Below are 26,319 nucleotides of genomic sequence, written 5' to 3'. Positions count from 1 at the left end.
CCTGCACATTGACTACTGGTTATGTTTCATATCTCATCAGCATTCTTTACACACATATAGGTAAGGCGCATATTTGGCTAAGAAAGAACGTTACATTTATAGCGGCGAGAGAGAGAGCGGAGAGAGTGCATTTGCTCCTCACCCTCCATGTGTTCTAAATTTGCCGTTGCAATTTCACAATTCTTACTCATGCAATATAAATTGAAGTATAGAGTGGTGTACAAAAAAAAAAAACGGATTTCAATTTGAATTAATTGAAATATTTAGTTGTTTTTAAAAGCTTTTAACTCTGATGTTTTCATCAATTTTAATAAAAACTGTTCAACAAAACGATAACAAGAAAAACAAAAGAATATTTTATTTAAAGTCAAAATTAAGTTTTTAAATATTGGATTTTTTTTTTGTTAGTCTGATCCCATTTTTTAAAAAATTGAAAACCGTTTTACCTTTATTTGTAAATGAAGTCCATGCACCTATCCTTCTCCACGAAAACCTCCATCACTTTCTTGTAAAAGTCCTCCTTATTTTCCTTTAGTTTTAAAAGTCTCTCTGCCTCAATGGAGATTATCGCCAAGAAGAACAGCAGCAACAAGCACCTGTTGGGCTCACATTCACCCTCTTTGGTGTGGCACGGTACTGTCTGCCTCACCTTGTACCTTTTCACTTTGGTTTTATATCCGATCAGCAAGACTAAAAATGTCAAATACATTCATTAAAAATATTAGCCAGACTGTGGAAAGTCAGGGTGTATAATAAACGTCTCTGCAAACTTTATATTGGCGGCATACAGAGAGACAGCAACAGGCACTCGCCAATTGTATGCATCAACCCACTGTGTGAGGGATAGTGTAGTCTGAGGTGAGGCTCAGTTTTTTGCTGCTGCACTTTGTGTTTCTCCCCAGGGAAAGGCGCAAATTCTGTGATTTTGACTATAAAAATTATCAAAATTATTGGAATCATACAAAAAAAAAAATTTATAGCACAGATCAGTGGACAAATTTATATTATGTTATCATTATTCGTTTTCTTACTTTTCATGATGACAGGTGAAGCTCTGCCTCACCTGCCTCCCCTGACCACACGTCCCTGATGATCAGTGTTATATACTCGAGAGAATGTCCCACACAATATCGCCTGCTACAGCTCTTTGATGTCAGGCTGGCCTCACAAAGCATCATTGGATGCTGGGAAAAAAGTTGCATGGTGAGTTTCCAGGAAAATGTTCTGCAAACAAGATCACTGGAGAACACAGCATATTCATTGTGAAAAAAAGTTTTGGCAAATTTTGCTCATCAATATTGTTTTTTCACTTTTTGTGTTTCAGATTAATTTGAAGGCTTCAATAAGTGTTTTATTAAAAGAGCAGCAATTACAGTCAAGCAATGAATAGACCTGATTCTTTGAATCATCTCCTCTTCTGATCTGTTCATTTATACATTGACCCTAAAAAGTATAAATAAATAAAACTCTTTTACACCCAAACATAAAACTCTGTTATCATGTTTGCTTGTCCCATTAATGAAATGAATCTCACTGAATGAGACAGTAAGGTGGCCAAAAAAGATTATTGTCTTTTTATTGATGCATAAAAAATTTGAATAAAAAAAGTAAAAAAATTAGAATATAACAACCATTTCTGTTTACAGCATTACCTCTCAAAAGCTTATTTACATGTCCACACATATTCAAATTTTCTTGATGAAATTATTATTGCTTCTAAAATAAATGTTCAAAACAATAAAATATGAGAATGTATGAAAATTGTGCTTGTGGATTAAATTAAAAACAGATAAACTAATAATAACTGAACAGCACTACACTGAGTAGATTAAGAATTTACTCAATCTGTTTAGGTTTTCTTTTATAGCTCATTTCTAAGAACACAGACTGAAAGTGCATGCTTAGATCTATAGATAATACAAATATGTAAAACCGTCAATGAAAAATATTAATATAAAATACTAAAACAAGCAAAATCTACACCCATGTAATTACATACCGGGAAGGGGGTCTTCTCTCTAAATTGCCTTTCCCAAGATTTCTTACATTTTTTTCCCTAGAAGTTTTTTTTTCTTATCTTCTTAGGGAGTTTAGACAGGGGGGCTGTTAAAAACAGGGTTTGTTAAAGCCCATTGAGACATTCCTCGTGTGATTTTGGACTATACATAAAATAAAATTGTTGTTGTGATGCCACAGATTATCAAGAAGACACTCAGAATTGGAAAGGATTAGTAACAACCAACTCAAACAAAGGCCTAAGTTTTAGATTAGACTAATAAGTTATATGCATTTAACAATATTAAAAACTGTACCAACACCTTTCATTAAAATATACTTTGGTAACATAATATGTCTTCAACCAAGATTGGCATGCTATGATTGATGAAGTGTTCCTTATACTAACAAGCAAATCTTTGCAAAATCTGGGGTGCTGAATAGTTCTAATAGTTTTATATGCCCTTAACAGTGCATACATTGAGCTACATTGAAAGTGATTTTGATAAGTTTTTGCGTTGTTCAATCTTGCAGCAGTATAGATAGATAGATAGATAGATAGATAGATAGATAGATAGATAGATAGATAGATAGATAGATAGATAGATACTTTATTAATCCCAAGGGGAAATTCACCTATTATATTATATTACATAATATTAATGTATAATATTATAATATTAATATATTAATATTCCAATATTTCTACAACATGAAATTTTCAACAGTTGGAAAAACTCAAGTGCTTGCACATATAGTCGCATCGGGCTCTACAAAAGCTTTTGTCCACCAAAAAAACATACTAAGAATATTTTGGTACTGCCTGTGATACATGCAGTGTTTCTGGATACAGTTCATATTCATTTAAAATATATGTTACCTAGGCTTCTAAATTTAGCTTCAGTGGAAGACACTATAGTGCAGTAATCATTCATTTGTGGACTGCAATTGCACACTTCCAATAAGTACTGAGCTGTTTTCCGAACAAAAATCTTGTTTTTAATATGTTCATGCTAATGCTGATTACCTTTCACAACTTTCTATCTGAACACTGGGACTTTACTGTTCTGGGCATTTTCATCAAATGAAATACATCAAAATTATTCAAAAGTAGCAAACTGCTGTGAAAAATAATAAGAAACAGACTTAACAGTTAAATGCTTTTCTTTATCCACATTTGAAGAAGCCAGGACCCATTTATTGGAAAACTGATTCTCTTGAAGTTGAAAAGTTGCTTTACAGCACACTTCATACAGAGAATAAAATATAAGGCTAACAAAGTTGGAGTATCATACCAAAACGTTAGTAGAAGATCAGTTAATGGTATTAGAATATTATAATAAGGGTTGGTTTTTCCAAATACAAAAGTGACATTTCTCCTGTTTATTTTTGAATTGATTGTCATCAAACTAATCTCCCTGAATTATGGGTGCAAGGCAATCATATTCTTCTAGCAAATCCAAGGATTTTAAAATCCAAGTGGTTTTTATAAGGATGGAAGGCAGAAAATAAGCATTAACCTGTGAATGCATTTTACTATAATACAAAAAGGGCACTAATTGCTAGGATTAGAGGCAGTGATGACCCACATTGAGTCTTGACCGAGTGAACATTGTCAATTCATTGCAAACAAAACTGTCAGCCATGCAGGACAGTTTAGCTAACACTTTTAGACTCTACGATATTTGGTGATGTAGTCCTTGAACTCAATATGTAACAAGCTCAACATACACATTAATGAGGTGAAACGCCCACCACTTGATCATATTTGATCAATTAGAGGATACTATGTATTTTCTGTCTGCTATGCACAAATTGAATATAGACTGTACTGGTGACATCTTTGCTGTTGTGTTTTCATATCAACACAAGGTTGCACAGACCATTTTTAATCTGATTCACTCACCTTGTGTTTACCTCAGTGTCAGCTTATTAGCAGAAGAAGGCAGTTTTTATACAGTCTTGTGCAGCATTATATTTCCATCTAAAAAGAATCGCCAGTCCCTGCTGCTGAAAATCATCCCCATACCATAATGGTACCATCATCAAACTAGACTGTTGCAATGACGTAACCTCATTGGTTTGTAGTGTTTTTTGGACTATTGATGTTTTTGATGTTCTTATATGCATATATTTTCTGAAAGTGCATTATCCACAACAAAATTGTGGGGAATATGTCCAAGATAAAAATGAACTACACATACAATGCAACTCATTGCACACTTGCACACCTATTAACATCAACCCAGTTTACTGTTAAGAATTTAACATGCACATACAGTAGATCAGTCAGTTAGTCATTTTCTAACCCGCTATATCCTAACTACAGGGTCACGGGGGTCTGCTGGAGCCAATCCCAGCTAGCACAGGGTGCAAGGCAGGAAACAAACCCCGGGCAGGGCGCCAGCCCACCACAGGGCACACACACACACACGCACTGGGGACAATTTAGGATCGCCAAAGCACCTAACCTGCTTGTCTTTGGACTGTAGGAGAAAACCGGAGCACCCGGAGGAAACCCACGCAGACACGGGGAGAACATGCAAACTCCACACAGGGAGGACCTGAGAAGCGAACCCAGGCCTCCTTACTGCGAGGCAGCAGCACTACCACTGCGCCACCCTCATACAGTAGATGAATGTTGGAAATCTATGTGCATACAGGGAGAACATTCCTTCACCGCACAGAAGGCACTTGACTTGGGAAAACAAATGAAATTTGGTTGTTTTGGGATTGCAATGCTTACATGTCGCACCTTCGTTCAAAATGTATATTCACAAAAATATTCATATTTTGGAGGCTACAAAATTGTAAAACACTGTCCTAAACAGGCTCATATACAGTAAGGATATCTTATATTTTTTTCTTTATATTTCAATTATTTTAACAAAGGAAGGTGATAGATAAAAGAGGATATTAGATAGAAGCATGATGAATTAAAAATGGCTGTAATTAATCCAGAACTATTACTAGCACTGCCACTAATGTGCACATCGACCTCTGTCTGCCAAACAATGTTAAATACATAGATTTCGTTGGTTTTATAGCATTGGCAGATTTTACCATTACATCAGTCATGGAAATTATCGAAAATGTTTAGCATCAGAAATAATTTGTGCCTTAATTCAAAAATGAAGTTAATTTTTATAGCCAAAAGGGATACTCACTTCGTGTTTTCTCATTCAATCCCCTGTTTATGTTTAATAATAATTATGTCTGAAGCTATTATAGAGGGCATAACAGTATAATTCCAACCTTTTTTCCTTTTTTTGGTACCATTTATTTGAAATGACAAGTTTGCATAGTGGAGTAAAGTTTGAAGAAATGATATTGCTTGTTGGTATTCTGCTAGTAATATTATTAATAATAGATGGCTGACTATGACATACAGTGTGTGCGATCTGGTTATAGTTCATGTATGAATTCTGATAAAATTTTATTCATCTAAAGGAAAGAACTTGATTAAAGCGGCTGTGTATGCAGCCTGGCATAATTTCTCCTTTCAGCAATTAATTCATACTTTTGCAGCATTTAAGTACCAAAGTCTTATTCTGAAATATGTCAAAAAGTCATAAAGAAAAATTATATTAAGCTTTAAAATATGGCCTTTAAACATCATAAACCACATTATCATAACTTAGAATTAAAAAGCCATTTTCTTGCCAAAGCCTCTCCTGATAGCATCAGGAGCAGAAAAGAAACCAACACTATGCATTATTTCAGTGCACTGCAGGACATTTTCATGCAGACATCCAAGCTCGTTCAAAATAATTTAATGACGCCAATTCACCTAGCATGAACACCTGATTCAAATCAGAATATCCACAGAAGGCATAAACAGAACCCATGGAAAAGGCCGCACAATAACTTAGCTGAAGTTTCAACTCAGGTCTCTTGAGCTGTGAGGTAGCACTGCTAGCTTCCCAGTGATAAATACTGTATTGGTTCCTCCATTTCAAACCTGCTTCATCTGAATCAGAATCACAAAGCAGTGGAGCCTACCTGGCAGCACTGGATATAAGGTAGGAGTCAACTCTCCACACAGGCCACTCACACACAGACAGCCACACTAAAATATAAAGGTCAATTTAGAGTCACAAATTCACAGAATATGAAAGAAAAAATTAAGTACTCATAGAAAAATCCCTACAGACACAGGGGGGACATGCAAACCTCAAGGAGACAATAACCAGGACATAATGTGAGGTATCAGAACAAAACAATTTGTATTGTAGAAACTGAAAATAATCAATAATCAATAATCAATGATCAGTACTTCACTCTGATTTAAATGACTTTGCAGGGATTTTACATTTAAAAGTATTTAGCTTGTAATAAAAATGTATTTTAATTAAAGTTAAATATCATATGAAAGAAAATACATAAAACAAAAGCACAGGGCTGGAGATGAAATTAAAGAAGAAAACGTTGTGCATAATTAGTAATAAAAATGAGCAAAGACAGAGAGTGAGTATAAGATAATGAGGCATTAGTTACATAGATAGATAGATAGATAGATAGATAGATAGATAGATAGATAGATAGATAGATAGATAGATAGATAGATAGATAGATAGATAGATAGATAGATAGATAGATAGATAGATAGAAATTTTGATTGTCCCTAGGGTGAAATTTGTCTTTTGACAAAAGCTCTTTAAAATACATAAATACATAAATAAATATCTCGTATATACACATACAGTATGGTATGAATACACAACAGAATGACTAAAAAAAAGAAAAATTAAAAGGAAAGAAAACTTCTGACTTGACAGTCCCAGTGAGGCATTATGCAAGTGTATTGCAGTTGGTATAAAGGAGCCCCCATTGCGTTTCTTTACATACTTCTGCTAAATGATTCATCAGCTCAAAGTCCTCAGTGTTAGTGTGTTACAAAGAGGATGTGCAGCATTGTTCATAATGGCACTCAGTTTTGTTTTAATCCTCTTCTTGGCTACTACCCATGTGTGACCCATAACTGAGCCTGCTCCTTTATTTAGCTTGTTAATTCAGTCGGCCTCTCTTGATGTGATGTTACCAGCCCAGCAAACCACAGCATAGAAAATTGCACTGGGCATCACAGAGTTATACAAGATGTGAAGGATGTCACTTCCCACATTAAAGGAGCACAGTCTCCTAAGGATAAAGAGCCTGTTCTGCCCTTTCTTATGTAGTTTCTCTGTGTTACTAGACCAGTCCAACCTGTTATTGATGTGGACCCCCAAGCACCTGTAAGAGTACACCACCTCCACATTCACTCTCTGAATAGTGACTGGACATAGAGGTTGTTTGGTGCAGTGAAAGTCAGTAACTAGTGACTTGGTTTTGCTGATGTTAAGATGCAGACAATTCTATTTGCACCAACCAACAAAGTTCTCCACCTGACTAATATACTCTGTGTCACCCACTTTATCAATACACCCCATAAATGCAGAATCATCTAAGAATTTCTGCAAGTGATACGTCCTGGTGTTATATAATAATAATAATAATAATTCATTACATATAGTCTCAGGTGTACAGCGTGAAGAGAAAAGGAGACAGGACTGTTACTTGTGGTGCTCCTGTGTTACTCACATCTGTATCAGAGACACAGTCCTTGAGCCTCACAAACTGTAGTCTGAACAACAGATAGTCCATCATGCAGGGCACCATTAACTCATCCACCTGCATATTTCTTAGTTTACCCCTTAACAGGGATGACTGGATGGTATTGAAGGCACTGGAGAAATCAAAAAACATAATCCTAACAGTGCTGACAGCTTTGTACAGGTGAGAATAAGCCTTGTGGAGCAAATACTTGGTGGTTAACCATTGCCACTCAATGCTCACCACATCTGCTGTCCAGTATTTTGTTTTTTTCCACAAATAAAATTACCTGTAATCAGAGAACAACCGATGGCGTTCAACAGGCAGATGAAGTGTTTAGTTTTTTATTCCACTAAAGTGCACTAAAAATCGTGTTTTGATAACAGATGTTTGCTGTTAAGAGCTTAAACCTGTATTAAAAGTAAACCTCAATCAATTTCCTTCCATACAGTATTGTTTCAGAATGTTCTTTAGTCATGAGTTGAACAGTGTGGTTGTTAGCAGTGGTGTGATAATAAAATAAACACTCCTTGTAGAAAAGGCACCCTCTACAAAATATAGATACAGTATTGTATGATAGATATGAGAAACATACTGACTTGGTCTGTCCTGTTTTTATATACTCTGTATATAAAAAATGTATGTTTTATTTAGATTACTAAAGTATGTGGCATGAATGAAGACTGGCTAGAAGAACTTAGCATGGAAAAGAGCCAAAACAAAAGGTAGGACACCTGGAGGTAAAATAAGGCTAATATGACAGCAAATCCATTTCTTGCCTCATATTTCCTTTCATCCTACACTTAACCAGATCTTTGTAGACACAAAACACACATGAAATGTATGTGTTCCAAATAACAATATATTATATTTACCCTATATAACTCCATTACTTGCTGCTTGTGCTGATCAACACATTTACAAAACAAAACACACTGATGGAGAAGTGTGATGGAATTTAATGTGGGCTGGGATTACGAGTTTTTTCGTAGGCTTCAGGGATTCTAGTGTTATATATAAAGCATAATTTAGGAAGAGGTACAAAGAAAAATGGCAGAACTGCTCTAATAAGCAGCAGAATATCACTAACCACTGAACTTGTAAAGTGCTCACAGGGAAAGAGACATTTCACCTTTTGAATATCCTTATCAAAGAGCTTCAGTAGTGGTTAAAGTCAAATGACCCAATGGTAAATATCTGCTATTACTATACTGCTTGATAGTGCCAATAAAGTGTAGCCGAAGAGTGCGGTGGTTAAGAAACACTTGTAAGCTCACCAAATTCTGCGTAGATCTCACTTTGGCTTGCTTATTCTGCATATTTGTGATTCTGGCATATTTGAAATCAAAAGAAACTATGGACATTTTGAAAAAATGTATGCAATAATATATGTTTCCCAAATTGTTTGAGCTGGTAAGAAGTGACCCCACACTACTAGCAATAAAGAGTTTCTCAAACCTGATGCATATAAAACCCAAACACCAACAGGCATTCAAGCTCCATTCACCTGGCCATGTAGAATGACCCCTCCATTAAAAAAGATGAGGTATGATAATATAGTGAAATGTATCTCCATATGCAGAAAGACTGTTCATAAATTTCACTCTTGTTTCAATAAATTTAACATTCTGTTTCACAGTGTATTTTTTAACATTTGCTTGATTAATAATAAAAATGAGCAAAAAGAGACAGAGAAAGTTAATATAAGATAATGAAATGTGATTTACCAATTTACAACCGCTGAGTACAAATGGGAAAACCTTGGGGATTTTTAAATGGACTAGCATTTTTAAACAAGATATCCAACAAAGCTATTAAAGAGCTATATGATGCACCATTCTGGTAGATGACCTTATTACTTTCTAGATGTGCTTTGATGTGAATGCTGCTAATGCAAGCCAGCAATACAACACATCTGCACAGTGAGGAGACAGGGTTAACTTACCTGGAACACAATGTAAGGAGGGCTTTCAGGAAAATGAACATCAGGAAGGCAGTAGGTGCAGATGACATTTCAGGACATGTTTTTACATCTGTGCCAATCAGCTTGCAGTGTTTCTGGCAATATTTAATCTCTCCTTACTCCAGTCCATTGAACCAGCATGCTGTAAAAAGTCCACCATTGTCCCTGTACCAAAGAAATCACATCCAGTCTGTCTGAATGACTACTGTTCCATTGCCCTAACACATATAGCAATGAATTGTTTTCAGAGGCCAGTCAAGAATTACATATGAGTGTCTGGTAACCAATGACTTACTTATAACTGCATATTCTGGAATGGCTGCTAGTCTAGTTCTCCTTGACTTAAGTGCAGCATTTGATACAGTTATCCATGACATTTTACTGTCACGACTTTCAGCTATTGGCATCTCTGGTGCTGCTCTTTCTGGTTCACATCATACCTCAGTGATCGCTAGTATCATGTCTTCATTAGGAAACATAAATCTGCCACTACTTCATTCACACAAGGTATCCCTCAAGGGGCAGTTCTAGGTCCAATTCTTTTTAACATCTATATGCTCCCATTAGATGAGATTATTTCGTCGGTATGGTCTAAGCTTCCACTGCTATGCTAATGACACACAACTTTATGTAAGTGATGACGCAACTGCAACATCTTCACCTGTTGCACTGACTGATTGCATTCGGGAAATCAATCATTGTATGACAGATAATTTTTTATGGCTTAATCCCAATAAAACAGAAATCTTATTAGTTGGTACCAAATCTGTCCTATCTACCCTTCGTGGGCTAAAAATTGACGTCAATGGGATCCTGGTTGAACCCTCAGCATCAGTCTGTAATTTGGGTGTCATCTTTGATCAGCTTCTTACTTTTCAACCACACATTAGCTCAATAGTACAGACAGCCTTTTTTCATTTTCGCAACATTGCTCATCTGCATTCTTTCTTCAGTGTGAAGGATACTGAAATGCTTTATTTGATGCTTTCACTACTACCCATCTGGACTATTGCAATGCATTATTTTATGGCCTCTCAACTAAATATATCAATAGCTTACAATATGTTCAGAATTCTGCTTCTCATCAACTTACACACACTAAAAAATCTACTCACATTACTCCTATCCTTTATGATTTGCATTGGTTACCAGTCTTTTCAAGAATCAAATATAAAAAATATCAAATATAAAATTATTCCTCTCACCTTTAAAGCCCTTCATGGTTTAGCCCCTCATTATCAGTCTGAGCTGCTGCTTCCTTACACTCCTGCTCGCGCACTAAGATCATCGGATGCTAACTTACTCACTGTACCTAAATACAGGTTAGTAACTATGGATGACAGAGCTTTTAGTGTGACAGCCCCTAAAATTTGGAATGCTCTTCCTCTTAGCCTTCGTGAATAAAAATCTATTATTCATTTCAAACTCTGTTAAAAAAACATCTCTCCAATGAGTATTATTCATTTTCTTGTATGTAATTTCTATTGTCTTGTTAATGAGTTTATTGAATTGTAAAGTGTCCTTGAGTGTATGAAAGGCGACACATAAATAATTAATAAATAAAATAAACTTATTATTTACCATTCGCATATCGCTCCAGTAGGTCTATGGGTGATGCCATCACCTTGATCCTACATCCTATAGACAGAGTGCAAGTGGTTTGAGTGGTAGGCCACACTTCATCATTCCTCACTCTCAATACAGGAGTTCCACAGGGTTGTATTCTGAGTCCTTTACTATACTTCCTTTATACATATGACTGTATGGCTGCACATAACTCACTGTCAAGTTTGCTGACAACAGAGCTGCGATAGGTCTTACCTCTAACAACAATGAGCAGTCTTACCTGGATGAAGTGGTGGACAACAATCTTCTCATAAATTTCTGCAAGATAAAGGAGGAGATTGTGGATTTTGGACAAAACAACAGAGGCACTGTCACCCAGTATTACCAGCATTCAGGTGGAGAGGGTGGGGTGTTTCAGATACTTCAGTGTCCACATTACAGCTGACCTGACTTGGTCCACACACATTGATACCTTGGTGAAGAAGGCATAACAATGTGTTAACCACCTCAGAAGCCACAAAGATATTAAGCTGTCTTTCCAGATGTTAAACAACTTCTACATATCCACCAATGAAAGTATCCTGATAGAAAGTATTCCAACAGTATCCTTATAGCATGCAGCAGGACCACAAGGCTCTGCAGAGAGTGGTATGGTCAGCTGAATGCATCACTGTGTGTGCACTGTCTAACTTCCAGGACATCTATATTAAGCAAGTTGGACCAGAGCAAAGAAAATTATTAGTAATACAGTAATCCCTCCTCCATCGCGGGAGTTGCGTTCCAGAGCCACCCGCAAAATAAGAAAATCCGCAAAGTAGAAACCATATGTTTATATGGTTATTTTTATATTGTCATGCTTGGGTCACAGATTTGCGCAGAAACACAGGAGGTTGTAGAGAGACAGGAACGTTATTCAAACACTGTAAACAAACATTTGTCTCTTTTTCAAAAGTTTAAACTGTGCTCCATGACAAGACAGAGATGACAGTTCAGTCTCACAATTAAAAGAATGCAAACATATCTTCCTCTTCAAAGGAGCAAACAAATCAATAGGGCTGTTTGGCTTGTAAGTATGCGAAGCACCGCGGCACAAAGCTGTTGAAGGCGGCAGCTCACACCCCCTCCGTCAGGAGCAGAGAGAGAGAGAGAGAGAGAGTTAGAGAGAGATAGAGAGAGACAGATAAAAAAATCAATACATGCCCTTTGAGCTTTTAAGTATGCGAAGCACCGTGCAGCATACTTAAAAGCTGCACACAGAAGGTAGCAACGTGAAGATAATCTTTCAGCATTTTTAGACGTGTGTCTGTATCGTCTAGGTGTGCGAACAGCCCCCCTGCTCACACCCCCTACGTCAGGATCACAGATAGTCAGCGCAAGAGAGAGAGAAAGAAAAGTAAGTTGGGTATCTTCTCAGCCATCTGCCAATAGCGTCCCTTGTATGAAATCAACTGGGCAAACCAACTGAGGAAACATGTACCAGAAATTAAAAGACCCATTGTCCTCAGAAACCCGCGAAGCAGCGAAAAATCCGCGATATATATTTAAATATGCTTACATATAAAATCCGCGATGGAGTGAAGCCACGAAAGGCGAAGCGCGATATAGCGAGGGATTACTGTATCAGCCATCCCAACAATGGACTCTTCTCTGTGCTACAACAACAACAACAACAACATTTATTTATATAGCACATTTTCATACAAAAAGTAGCTCAAAGTGCTTTACATAACGAAGAAAAGAAGAATAAAAGACAAATAAGAAATTAAAATAAGACAACATTAGTTAACATAGAAAGGAGTAAGGTCCGATGGCCAGGGTGGACAGAAAAAACAAAAAAAAACTCCAGAAGGCTGGAGAAAAAAATAAAATCTGTAGGGGTTCCAGGCCACGAGACCGCCCAGTCCCCTTTGGGCATTCTACCTAACATAAATGAAATAGTCCTTTTTGTAGTTAGGGTTCTCACGGAGTCACTTGATGCTGATGGTTATACAGACTTCTGGCTTTTAATCCATCCATCATTTGTGGAACATCATGGTGCTTTGGGTAGATGGTGGTGGCACAAGCCACCACCAATAGGACACCGGAAAAGAAAACAGAAGAGAGAGTAGGGGTTAGTACAAATTTTGAATGAATAGTTATTATAATGAATTGGATATACAGAGTGTCAGGATTAAATTACAGTGAAGTTATGAGAAGGCCATGTTAAAGTAATGTGTTTTCAGTAGTTTTTTAAAGTGCTCCACTGTATTAGCCTGGCGAATTCCTACTGGCAGGCTATTCCAGATTTTAGGTGCATAACAGCAGAAGGCCGCCTCACCACTTCTTTTAAGTTTTGCTCTTGGAATTACAGCCTACTGCTGCCAGAAGCTAAACTCAGAATGGCTATGGAGGAACTTCTTTCCACAGTCCAACCACATTCTAAATGAGGACAGTACCTAGAGCTACATGATATCCTATTGTTAATTCTCTCATATTAATCCATCCATCCATCCATCCATTGTCTCCCGCTTATCCGAGGTCGGGTCGCGGGGGCAGCAGCTTGAGCAGAGATGCCCAGACTTCCCTCTCCCCGGCCACTTCTTCTAGCTCTTCCGGGAGAATCCCAAGGCGTTCCCAGGCCAGTCGAGAGACATAGTCCCTCCAACGTGTCCTGGGTCTTCCCCGGGGCCTCCTCCCGGTTAGACGTGCCCGGAACACCTCACCAGGAAGCGTCCAGGAGGCATCCTGATCAGATGCCCGAGCCACCTCATCTGACTCCTCTCGATGCGGAGGAGCAGCGGCTCTACTCTGAGCCCCTCCCGGATGACTGAGCTTCTCACCCTATCTTTAAGGGAGAGCCCAGACACCCTGCAGAGAAAACTCATTTCAGCCGCTTGTATTCGCGATCTCGTTCTTTTGGTCACTACCCATAGCTCATGACCATAGGTGAGGGTAGGAACATAGATCGACTGGTAAATTGAGAGCTTCGCCTTGCGGCTCAGCTCCTTTTTCACCACGACAGACCGATGCAGCGCCCGCATTACTGCGGATGCCGCACCAATCCGCCTGTTGATCTCACGCTCCATTCTTCCCTCACTCGTGAACAAGACCCCGAGATACTTGAACTCCTCCACTTGGGGCAGGATCTCGCTACCAACCCTGAGAGGGCATTCCACCCTTTTCTGGCTGAGGACCATGGTCTCGGATTTGGAGGTGCTGATTCTCATCCCAGCCGCTTCACACTCGGCTGTAAACCGATCCAGAGAGAGCTGAAGATCACGGCCTGATGAAGCAAACAGGACAACATCATCTGCAAAAAGCAGTGACCCAATCCTGAGCCCACCAAACCGGACCCCCTCAACGCCCTGGCTGCGCCTAGAAATTCTGTCCATAAAAGTTATGAACAGAATCGGTGACAAAGGGCAGCCCTGGCGGAGTCCAACTCTCACTGGAAACGGGTTCGACTTACTGCCAGCAATGCGGACCAGGCTCTGGCAACGATCGTACAGGGACCGAACAGCCCTTATCAGGGGGTCCGGTACCCCATACTCCCGGAGTACCCCCCACAGGATTCCCCGAGGGACACGGTCGAATGCCTTTTCCAAGTCCACAAAACACATGTAGACTGGTTGGGCGAACTCCCATGCACCCTCCAGGACCCTGCTAAGGGTATAGAGCTGGTCCACTGTTCCGCGACCAGGATGAAAACCACACTGTTCCTCCTGAATCCGAGGCTCGACTATCCGACGGACCCTCCTCTCCAGGACCCCTGAATAGACTTTTCCAGGGAGGCTGAGGAGTGTGATCCCTCTGTAGTTGGAACACACCCTCCGATCCCCCTTCTTAAAGAGGGGGACCACCACCCCGGTCTGCCAATCCAGAGGCACTGTCCCTGATGTCCATGCGATGTTGCAGAGGCGTGTCAACCAAGACAGTCCTACAACATCCAGAGCCTTGAGGAACTCCGGGCGTATCTCATCCACCCCCGGGGCTCTGCCACCAAGGAGTTTTTTGACCACCTCGGTGACCTCAGTCCCAGAGATGGGGGAGCCCACCTCTGAGTCCCCAGGCTCTGCTTCCTCATTGGAAGGCATGTTAATGGGATTGAGGAGGTCTTCGAAGTACTCCCCCCACCGACCCACAACGTCCCGAGTCGAGGTCAGCAGCGCACCATCCCCACCATATACAGTGTTGACACTGCACTGCTTCCCCTTCCTGAGACGCCGGATGGTGGACCAGAATCTCCTCGAAGCCGTCCGAAAGTCGTCCTCCATGGCCTCCCCAAACTCCTCCCACGCCCGAGTTTTTGCCTCAGCAACCACCAAAGCCGCATTCCGCTTGGCCTGCCGGTACCTATCAGCTGCCTCCAGGGTCCCACAGGACAAAAGGGACCGGTAGGACTCCTTCTTCAGCTTGACGGCATCCTTCACCGCCGGTGTCCACCAACGGGTTCGGGGATTGCCGCCACGACAGGCACCGACCACCTTACAGCCACAGCTCCGGTCAGCTGCCTCAACAATAGAGGCACGGAACATGGCCCATTCGGACTCAATGTCCCCCACCTCCCTAGGGATTTGGTCGAAGTTCTGCCGGAGGTGGGAGTTGAAGCTACTTTTGACAGGGGGCTCTGCCAGACGTTCCCAGCAGACCCTCACAACACGTTTGGGCCTACCACGCCTGACCGGCATCCTCCCCCACCATCGAAGCCAACTCACCACCAGGTGGTGATCAGTTGACAGCTCCGCCCCTCTCTTCACCCGAGTGTCCAAGACATGTGGCCGCAAGTCCAACGACACGACCACAAAGTCGATATATTAAGTTGCTTATTATTTTATGTTGTCATTAAACATATTAATTTTTATTGTTTATTATCTTTTATATTCTTCTTCTAATGAATAGTCTTGGAATGTAGCAACTAAGCATTTCACTACATGTCCTGTTTGTATAATTATATATGACAATTAAGTTTGATTTGATTTAATTTAATTTGATTTCAAATGTAATTTGTGTTATAGACATAAAGCGTCAAAGAGAGATTTCCCTTTTTCACATTTTTACTCCACGTATTGCTTTATTTTAACCAGCATTTGTCCATTGCAGTCTTCATTTATTCTGAGCAGGTACTTGTCCTTTCGCAGTGCTCAAGTGATAAGATCTTTCAGGGTCAATTAGTTGTAAGGCAACTGCTGGTCTGCGATGTCCATGTTCTTGTGTTTGACGGTTATTTTATCTTGTATCTTAGAAAGTGGCATGGCTGACCTATCATACTAACTCTGTTGATGATGCTGACTTCGTTATGTACTTCCATTGATCTCATGAGCATTGATTAAAGTTACTGCTTTATAATTTTGAAATCTGACCACAGGTGGCAGCTCATCAATAATTCTTAAGTTGTATTATCTCTAAGAAAATAAATGTGCCTCTCTGGTTCACTGTTCTTATAGTGTCTGTTCATGTTTCTCAGCAAAACAATTACTTTCGGGAAAATATTAACTTTTGGTAAAGTAGATAACAAAAGTGGCATACTCTTTTGATGCATATTGTTGTTTAATATGACAGTAGTCATTTCCTCTTCATAGCTGTGACTATGGTGCTGAAATGCCTGTCAACGTCAAAATATCTAAATAGTCAATAAAGATAACACAATTTTTATTATTCTGTGTAAACTGACCTTTTGTTATGACCTGTTGTCTGTTCAAGATTTACTAATTTATCATGGAATTTTTTGATATTTGAGGGGTGTACTCAAGAAAATTGGACCTTGCCACTATGTTATCATTTTCTTACAGGACTGAGCCCAAAGTGTATTGTCATTAAATCTCTTTTTACATATTTTCACACTCAAGTGACTGGGATGAATTTGTTAAAACATTTATGCACTAAACTCTCTGGTACTGACATTTTTATGTTTGAAAATCAAGGTCAGACTGTCTGAAATTTAAAATTAAAAAAGACAACATGAGCTATAGTAGCATGAATCCTGAAGTTCTTTATCTCCAGAGTCTAAACGCAAACAAAGTAAAAGGAATGAAACGAAAACTGAATGTTTTTGAGCCATTTACTATTGATATGTGGCTGAGAAATGGAGTGTAAATGTACATTCAAGAAGAGTTAAAGGAAACTTTTAAGTAACAGATTTTTCCTTCTGAAAAAATAAAATCCAGATTTTTAATTTCCTATGAATAGTATGAATAAAATGTTTATGAATGGAAAGAATTCTACTTTAAACTATAAGAACATGAAAAAAAGTGCTCAAATTATAAAAATCAAAATAAATAATTATAATGTTTCCTGATTGTACAAGACATGTTTGGTAAAGGCACCAGCCAAAATAACTGCTTTTGTCTGTTAACTAAATTGGAGACTTGTTGCAATAAGACTGCAAAAAAATCATATGCAAAAACTTACAAAAGGAAAACTTGAAAGGGGTACTGATTTGCTTTCATTTTTAACAAAAACATTTATTTATGACATTTGACAAAAATTCTTAAAATAAGCCAAATAATCATAAATACAAATTTCTTAACAAGTCAGTACATCTTGCTAACAACAAAACATGATCTAATAGCTTAATATAAAAACTTTCTGACTTAGATTTCATTTTTTGTAGTGAAGGAACATAACTAGAAGTAGAAAATATATTCACATAATTCCAATTCTTCAGTGACTACTTTGTATGGGTTACCATCGCCCAATCCGTGCTGCCTAAATTGTTCACGTATGTTTAAAACAAATTGGCCAGTACCATGTAGTGTGTGATGAAGTCACTTTTAACACACATGCAAGTGCAGAGCAGGTAGTGACAATTACTTCCACTCGTTGAAGCTGAAAGGGTGGGCTTTAAGGAGTGCTGCGTTTTAATATTTGAATCGTTGATACACTGGACTTAAATCTTTGACTAACAAATGGCATATTTAGAGCAGACACTTCAGGTGCAGGCTCCTAAGGATGAATTTGGAGTGTGCAGAATTAAAGTAGCTGCTTCGCACAGTAAATTTGGGCAAGTTTTTCTTGTGATTGTAGTCGACATGCACAGTTACAACTTTGAGCATGCACATAAGCCACAGGATTTCCAAGTTAAACAAAGCACATACGTCCACTTGGCAGACGATTCACCAATCAGAAAAAGCAGTACTTGCTAGAGCCCACCCTACCAACTTTGACGAGGGAAAGTAACAGGTTACATTGGAGGAATATTACAGACACATTTAAATAAATAAGTAAAAAAATATATATTCCGTGACACAATTTATTTAGTTAAGCTCACAGTGCTTGCTCTTTTCCTTTATTTATTGTCACATTTCACAGTACTTTTATATACTTCCATATTTCTTTATTTATTTAATTTTGTCTGAAATACTTCACAGTATGCTTAGTCTCTCTCCTGAGAAGTGTACTTTTTAGCAATAAATTGAGTGGAAATTGCATGTACATTTCTAATTCATGCCAAAAAAAAAACCTTACAGTCAATAATTCAATCCTACTTAAATAACAGTGAACTTTCAGAAATCAGTTAAATAAAATTTGAGAACGTATACTCAGTCAATTATTTTTGGACAGTCATTCAGACAAATGAACCCAAATGAAGCCATCCTCACATTAAGCAGCATGTCCTTCATTGAGCATTTTGTATGGCCATGGAATTGCACTTTTTATATGCTGTTTGAAGTATGTCTATATGCACTTAGTACTTTGAGTTACTTTACAGTGTATTTACATTTACTTTGTAAAACACATTGCAATTATAAAAGGAGATATATGAAATAAATACTAATTGAAGGAATAATTGATTCATTTATTAATATAGCTTCAAATATCTGCCTAAACCATTATTTACAAAAGAAAGCAATTTCTACAATTAAATAAGGAAAGTATTATACATTTGAAAATAATATAAAAATAAAAAGGTACATTTCATTTTATTTAATTCACTGCCCAGGTAATTGTTGATCACATTTCACAACCTTTCTACAAAAGTAAACCTGGACTAGTTTCTTGAAGCCCTTCGTTTATCAGTGATTCCTGACACTGGCTATAAAAACAGAGGTTTCTTGTACTGCAAACAAGCTGTTGTCCATAAACACCAACAATCCTCACAAATAAAAATTAGTGTACAGATAAAGGAATCGCAGAAGGGCTTTTGTAAGCTTTCACAGTTAAATCAGCTTCTTGGAACTCAAACAAAAAGACAGATGGTTTAAGTCAGAATCTTTAGAGAGCTGGCAACAGGCAACAAAAGATAATGGGTATGCTTTGAATAATTAAGAGAGGGCTCAATTGTAAATGTTCTTGTTGCATATATGTGTTTTTTGCAAGTTACCCCTCCTTTACCTCAATTCCATTTACTAAAATGAAATAATGTTAATTTTATTCTTTTGTTATAGACATAAAAATATTTTCTACTTTGTCAACAATAAACCATCTCAGAAAGGCAAAAAGTCGTAATGCTAACTGTGATAGCAGACTCTTCTGTGCACACCTGTCCATTAGGCTTGCTGCTGTGTAACAATATGTAGACATTTCAAATAATCCTCTTGATAACTAGCGGATATAAATTAAAACTGATATGTAACAGCTCGGGAAGAACTAAAATAATTTTCTAGAAGGAGGAAAAACAAACCTGACAATATGGTTCTAGCCTTTTTTTTACATGTTCCTTATTCCTAAAAGACTATTAGCTTTTTCAAAAATTAGTCTGTTTTCATTTTACCCTTCAATGTATAGCACCAATCATCTATTTATTTTTAGATCTTTAAATGACTATCGCTGAAAAAAGTTTGCTGATACAGACTGTAAAAAATGTAACAGCTTGCACAACAGCATGGCTCTGAAACCTCACAGTTGTCCTAAAAGCCGTGTGCAAGAGTAAAAGGCTGTCTATGTGCTAATCTATATATGAACATGTGGCTTGGCTTTTCTTTCTTGTATTGCTGTGGTTTTTAAGTGGATTCTGTGGGACTCATTTAAAAGTCTGAGATACATTCAAAAAATAAAACCAAAAACTGTGAAAATTCATTAATCTTAGATGTTAACCCCACTCTTCATTTCAAGTATTCATGCCAACTTCAAATATAAAATTAATGCTTAATCTGACTGAGTATTTTTATGGGATTAGCAAAAGTGTATTGGCACCTTTCTAGAACTCTATCGCTCCCATTGGTTGATCGATTCCGTTTTCCTGCTGGCTTCTCGCATACTGTTTGGTTCCATTAAAGAAAAGTAGTCAGCAGCTGAGGATCTTGATGGCTACAGATCAACCTGCATTTGTATTAATGGGATGGGACTTACACTAAAATGTGCATTAACCCAAACACTGAGACGCTGGCATAGACACAACGCTTAAGACACCATTTAATGTGGTGTTATGGGACTAAAATAATTCACTTTTAGAAGATTTTGGAAAAAAACTAATCATGTGTAATCAAAAGCACCAGTACATGGTTTTCTGCTTGCAGGAAAATAGCTCTAATTAAAACTATATTTTTTCTTACCTTAACTTAACACATTATAGGTTTGTTTTCTGTGGTAAAGTATTCCTACTCCTCGTCATCGTCTTAAACTTCACTAGTCTTAGAACAAGAGTGAAGATAACAAATTACCGAACACAACAATTTGATTTAATTTAATTTCATATGCTCTAGTGGACTCTGAATTTAGAAGTGGGACTTATTAAGGAACTGCATTTATGACAGCCCCTCAGCACTTCAAGCACTTGTCACGGGTTCATTGCCATAGGACTATTATTAGAGCCCAAGATCCGAGACGTATAATCACAAAGGAAAGGTCTACCTTCAGCAGGCATATGAGTGTAGTGGTTAAGACTTTATGCTTCCACCCTCAGATTGTGGGTTCAGATCCTGCTACTGAGACTGTATGGCCATGAGCAAGTCACTTCACCTGCCTGTGCTCCAACTGGAAAAAAGAGATGTAACCAATTGTATCTCAGATGTTGTAAGTTATGTTGGTGTCAGGCAAATAATATTAATAAATCTTGAGTGTTTAGTCTAGCATAGATTTCAGAGTATGTGTATGTAGTACTGCACACAACTGATATGCAAATAGCACTGCCTTCCAAAGTACAAAATAACATAAAAATCTGCTTTTGCTGTAATAAAATAGCTATTCCTAGGCATTGATAATCATAGGACACTTATTTCACAAGATCTAACTGTAATTTTATATCAGTTCTACCAAAATGTTTGCTTAAATCTGAGACTACAATTTATGAAAATGCATTTTCTACAACACCAGTGCAGAAATTTATAGTGTAGAAATTTATAGATATGACATTCTCTATTATATCCATACCAACTGTGTGTCAGAACAGGTCATCCACCAGAAGCTAAGCATGTCCAGGTCCAGCCAGTACTTGGATGGGAGACCTTCTTGGAAAAAGCCTAGGTTGCTGCTGGAAGAGGTGTTGGTGAGGCCATCAAGGGCACTTACCCTGTGTTTGGTGTGTAGATCCCAATGACAAGTGCAGTGACAAGGGCACTGTACTGTAAATATGGTGCCATTATTAAGATGAAATGTAAAATCAAGGTCCTGACTGTCTATAGTCATTAAAGATCCCCTAACATATTTTGAAAAGAGTAAGGTGTACCCCAATGTACGGGCTAAACTGACCATCACGGCCCTCTCCATTCAGGCCCCATAATCATCCCCAGTCTCTGATTGGCTAATTATCTCTCCTCCTTCAACAGCTAACAGCCAATGTGTGGTGAGCATAGTGGTGCAATAATGACTGTCGTTGCATCTTCAAGGTGGGTGCCACACACTGGTGTTGGTTGAAGTGGTTCTTCTGTGTCTATGTAAAGCACTTTGAGTAGAGAGAAAAGCATCATATACTGTAACTGTAATAAAGTAATATTCTTAACATATGGAACACATGGAAAAATAACCCCAATATTTAAAGATGAGTTATGGGACTGTCTGATAGGTTTCATCTCCCAGTACTGATAGGAACCACTGAGGGCACCAAAAGGGGCCTATAAGGGAATCTAGGTATATAGATCTGCTACACATATAATTACAAGTCAAATGGGTACGTAAGATTACATCTATTGTTGGCTATACACACATTTTCTTCCAATTAGCACCCCGAAGTTCAAGTGTGGTATTGTGTAAGTATGATTTCTCAGCTGGGGGAGATGTGTGTGTTAACCCAGAAGGCTTAAGGAGTATCTTTCCTTCCAGAGCTATTGATCCTGTATATATAGCAATGGGTATTTGACCAGCAAAACTTTCTTAGGGGTGCTACTTGTGTCTGGTATGCCATAGTCAATGTATTATATAATGACACCTGAATATAAGGTTAAACTCAAGGCACATCTCAAAGATGTTATAATTTACTACGTGTTTTAGGAAAACTGTTATGAGTATAAGGAATTAAACTAAGTATTAGTGGATCCACACAATATATTCTTTTTGTAATAGTCACACATGAATTTAAGAAAAGGACACTCCAATTCTTACTGTTTGACGGTTAATGCATTATTGACAATGTTCTGCAAAGGATAATGGTATTTTAATTGTTTTCTTCTTTCTTTTCTATTGAAAGGAGAATATCAACCAGAACTATAGCCTTCTGGCTCTGACTGTGGCCATGATGATTTCAATAACAAGGACTACCTCCTTATTTTATATCCTGCATGATGAGTTTAACAAAAAACATATTTGAAGAGAGGTGTAAAGTCACAGCAGCAATCTTGCCAAAAGCACCTCAGCTGAATGGTGACTGTTTGCTATCAGATTGCTTCATTTCATTAACATGAAGTTGCAGCCTGCTCATGCATATCTAAAAGCCGGCTTAGTACAGAAACACTGCAGCACTTGCAATATTGGCTCTTGTTGATAAATTATTGTAACGTGTAGTTCTGCCTGGAAGTCATGTTTTTTGTGTGTCCTTTGTGCATTTGTCTGCTTAGTAAATCTATTTCTGTGTCTGTTTCCTTAAAATGGTTTTGCAATAAAGTTTTCTAACAGAGAAGAAAATATCTAGGTCACCTCAACAGATGGAGAGCAAAAACACTAACTAGTACAGGACACAGAAATAAAGTATGACGTGCCGCTTCTGTAGAGGTATTTCATGTATGAGAGGTGCAATTGGGAAAAAAATATAAATCAGGGATTCTCATTTTCATTGAGGAAAAAATGAGATGAGGCTAGAATGTAAGGAGAAGTGGCCATATAATCAACGACTCTAATAAACCGAAGGCCCACTTAATAGGAAAGCAGACAGCTGGTGATAAACCTTTTTGATGGTTACTTATAAATTCTACTAATTATGTGCCACCATTGATCACCGAGGCTGGTGATCACACAGAAGAACAAGAATAGTTTATGGTAGAAATTCACAGAAAAAAAAATATATTTAAGGATTCAGTAGAATATTTTTTAAGTCTTTTTGTTCTGTTTACTTTATCTGCTCTATATATTCTAAAACAAGAAAGGTAACACAAGCAAGAGAGAATGGCTTTTATCTTACGTCCCTGTATCATGCCAGTCTTGTTTCATTTATCTTCTTGTTAAACAGTTTTATTTATTTATTTGTTTGTTTGTTTGTTTTTTTTTATATTTCACTTCATTTTCTTTGGTTTAATCTGTCAGTACAAAGGAGAAGCCCTTCTAGCTATCTGGGATGCAATGTGAATAACTATTAGCAGTTACCCCAAATTGTAGAGACTGCTGTGGAGTATTCCCAGAATACAAAACGTGCTAATAAAAACACAAAAGTCTTAGCAGGGCAAGATACACCACATACCTGAGACTACTGTATGGAGAGACTGGGCTTCATTTCCGGCCTCTCCCACACATACTCTTGAACACATGGATACAGAGCACAATGTTATTGATGAAGTGCCCCTACAACAGCACAGGAATACAATTTGAGGAATAATTTGGAGTAGCACTTTGCATAAATAATACTGCTTATTGGTAGACAAGCATGAACTTGGTTAAAAGAAAAGAATAAACATTAACAAAATTAGATATGACTGTGATATGGCAAATGTAGACCAGTACTGGAGTGACTTTATCTGGTGTCACCCGCGGGTGCCTTAAGGTTCTGGTGATTGTAATTACCAGCTGAACCAGGGGTGGGAACTGTGTACTAACAGCTTATCTCTTCCTCCCTGTGTAGAATGGAAGATTGACAGCTATTCCAATGCTGACGTCACTTCTGCTGTCCACCCTCCTGGACCCCCTTCTTCCTGCCCGGATCCCACATGACTGGAAGGTGAGCCATCTTTGAGTTGGACTTCTGTCTGAAAAGACGTTATTGCTATCTTTGTGAAAGAATCATTTCTTTTGCAATTTATTTTCATTATAAGGGGTCATGGACATACCCCCAACCGTTTTTGTGTCTGCTTCTTGGATTGAGCTATTATTATAGTGTCTGGTGTATTACAAAATGTTTATAGTTAGGTGTGATGTTTGGTTAATTAGCAGTTGTATCTATGGTAGCATCATGTATATGATGAAGTAACGACAAGATAATTATGATGTTTTATTTAGTTTTGTTGATAATTTGAAATAACCATAGCTTTTGTTTAGCTAAAGGTCTGTCTGAGTTGGCCTGCAGCTCATTAAATAATTTTCATTTATGTTGAATCAAACGTGGTGGAGTACAGGCATGATGATGCATTACTTACAGATGCTGCCAGTCACCTGGGCACTTTTGTTGTTCTTGTTGAGGCTGATTGACTACTCCAGATTGGTATGAATAGGTGTGAGTGTGTTCAAGAGTGTGTCCTATGACAGACCACCAATTTAACTTTATGCTGAGGTTAGCAGTCCAAGTTTATCTCATATTCCAAAGACTTGCAGTTGAATTTGTTTAGGAGATCAAAATTGTGATATAGTGTAGATTCTGAAAATGGACAAATGGATGAAGTGAATTTGACTACTACTTTTTTGATTAACACACATTGTATCGAAATTAAGAGTAATTTTTTTATGGGGAAGTGAGCTTGATGCATGACTTTGAAGTGACTGTACAGTACTGTATACAGTATGTGACATTGTTCTTGAGAATAATCCATCAATCCAGCCTCCCCAGGGTTGTGGGAACCTGTTCTAGCCACATTGGGTCCAGGGCAGCAAACAGCCTTGCATAAGAAACCTGCCCATTGCAGGGCCCTTCACCACACACACACGCATGCACACACCCACACGCCCACACACACACACACACACACCCACACACACAAGCCCATTTAGAGTTATCAGTAAACAAAACATGGATATCTTAGGAATGTGGGAGTATTTAAATAACACCTCTTGCATATAATGGCCCCATAATCTGATATATAGAAATATACTGTATGTCAACTGCACACAGACAATGCCTGTCCTGAAAATCACAGCCAGGACTCTAGAGCTGTAGGCAGCAGCAGCAGTTTCCACTCCACCACTCTTCAATAAGCCTGTTTCCAAAAATGTACAAGAGGAATGTCTACTGGCTGTCAAACATGCAAGGATTTCCTCAGACAGAGATTTACATATGGGGTCTGGGGCCTGGAGTCAGTGAAAGGTGATGGGTTGGCCAAGCACACTGCATACCGAATGTATGAAAATGTCTCATACATTCATAACCATGATTAATTAATTAATGCATTATATTTTAATATCTTAGAACATGTTGTCATCTTAACATGTGTATTGTATGTTATAAATGTTTTGAATTAGAATAATATGCAAATCTATATTTGACAATTTCTTTTGATCACTTTTCACAATAATTACTAAAGGGAAGGCATGTTTTTTGAAACATTTCTAATAACCAGGCACGGGTGACCAAAAAGTTCTGAGCATGAACTGGAAAGGTGTATTCATTGGCAGTGATTTTATTAGTGATTTTATTATTATCATGGAGCGGCTGCTGCTTCACCACCTGAGGCCACAGGTCCGTCACGCCCTCGACCCTCTGCAGTTCGCATACCAGGAGAAGGTGGGAGCAGAGGATGCCATCATCTACATGCTACACCGATCCCTCTCCCACTTGGACAGAGGCAGTGGTGCTGTAAGAATTATGTTTCTGGACTTCTCTAGCGCCTTCAGCACCATCCAACCTCAGCTCCTTAGGGACAAGCTGACAGAGATGGGAGTAGATTCATACCTGGTAGCGTGGATCGTGAACTATCTTAAAAACAGACCTCAGTATGTGCGTCTCGGAAACTGCAGGTCTGACATTGTGGTCAGCAACACAGGAGCGCCGCAGGGGA

The sequence above is a fragment of the Erpetoichthys calabaricus genome, chromosome 9 (genome assembly GCF_900747795.2).
Source record: "Erpetoichthys calabaricus chromosome 9, fErpCal1.3, whole genome shotgun sequence".
In the NCBI taxonomy this organism is placed as follows: domain Eukaryota; kingdom Metazoa; phylum Chordata; class Cladistia; order Polypteriformes; family Polypteridae; genus Erpetoichthys; species Erpetoichthys calabaricus.
This window is presented reverse-complemented; position numbering follows the sequence as displayed.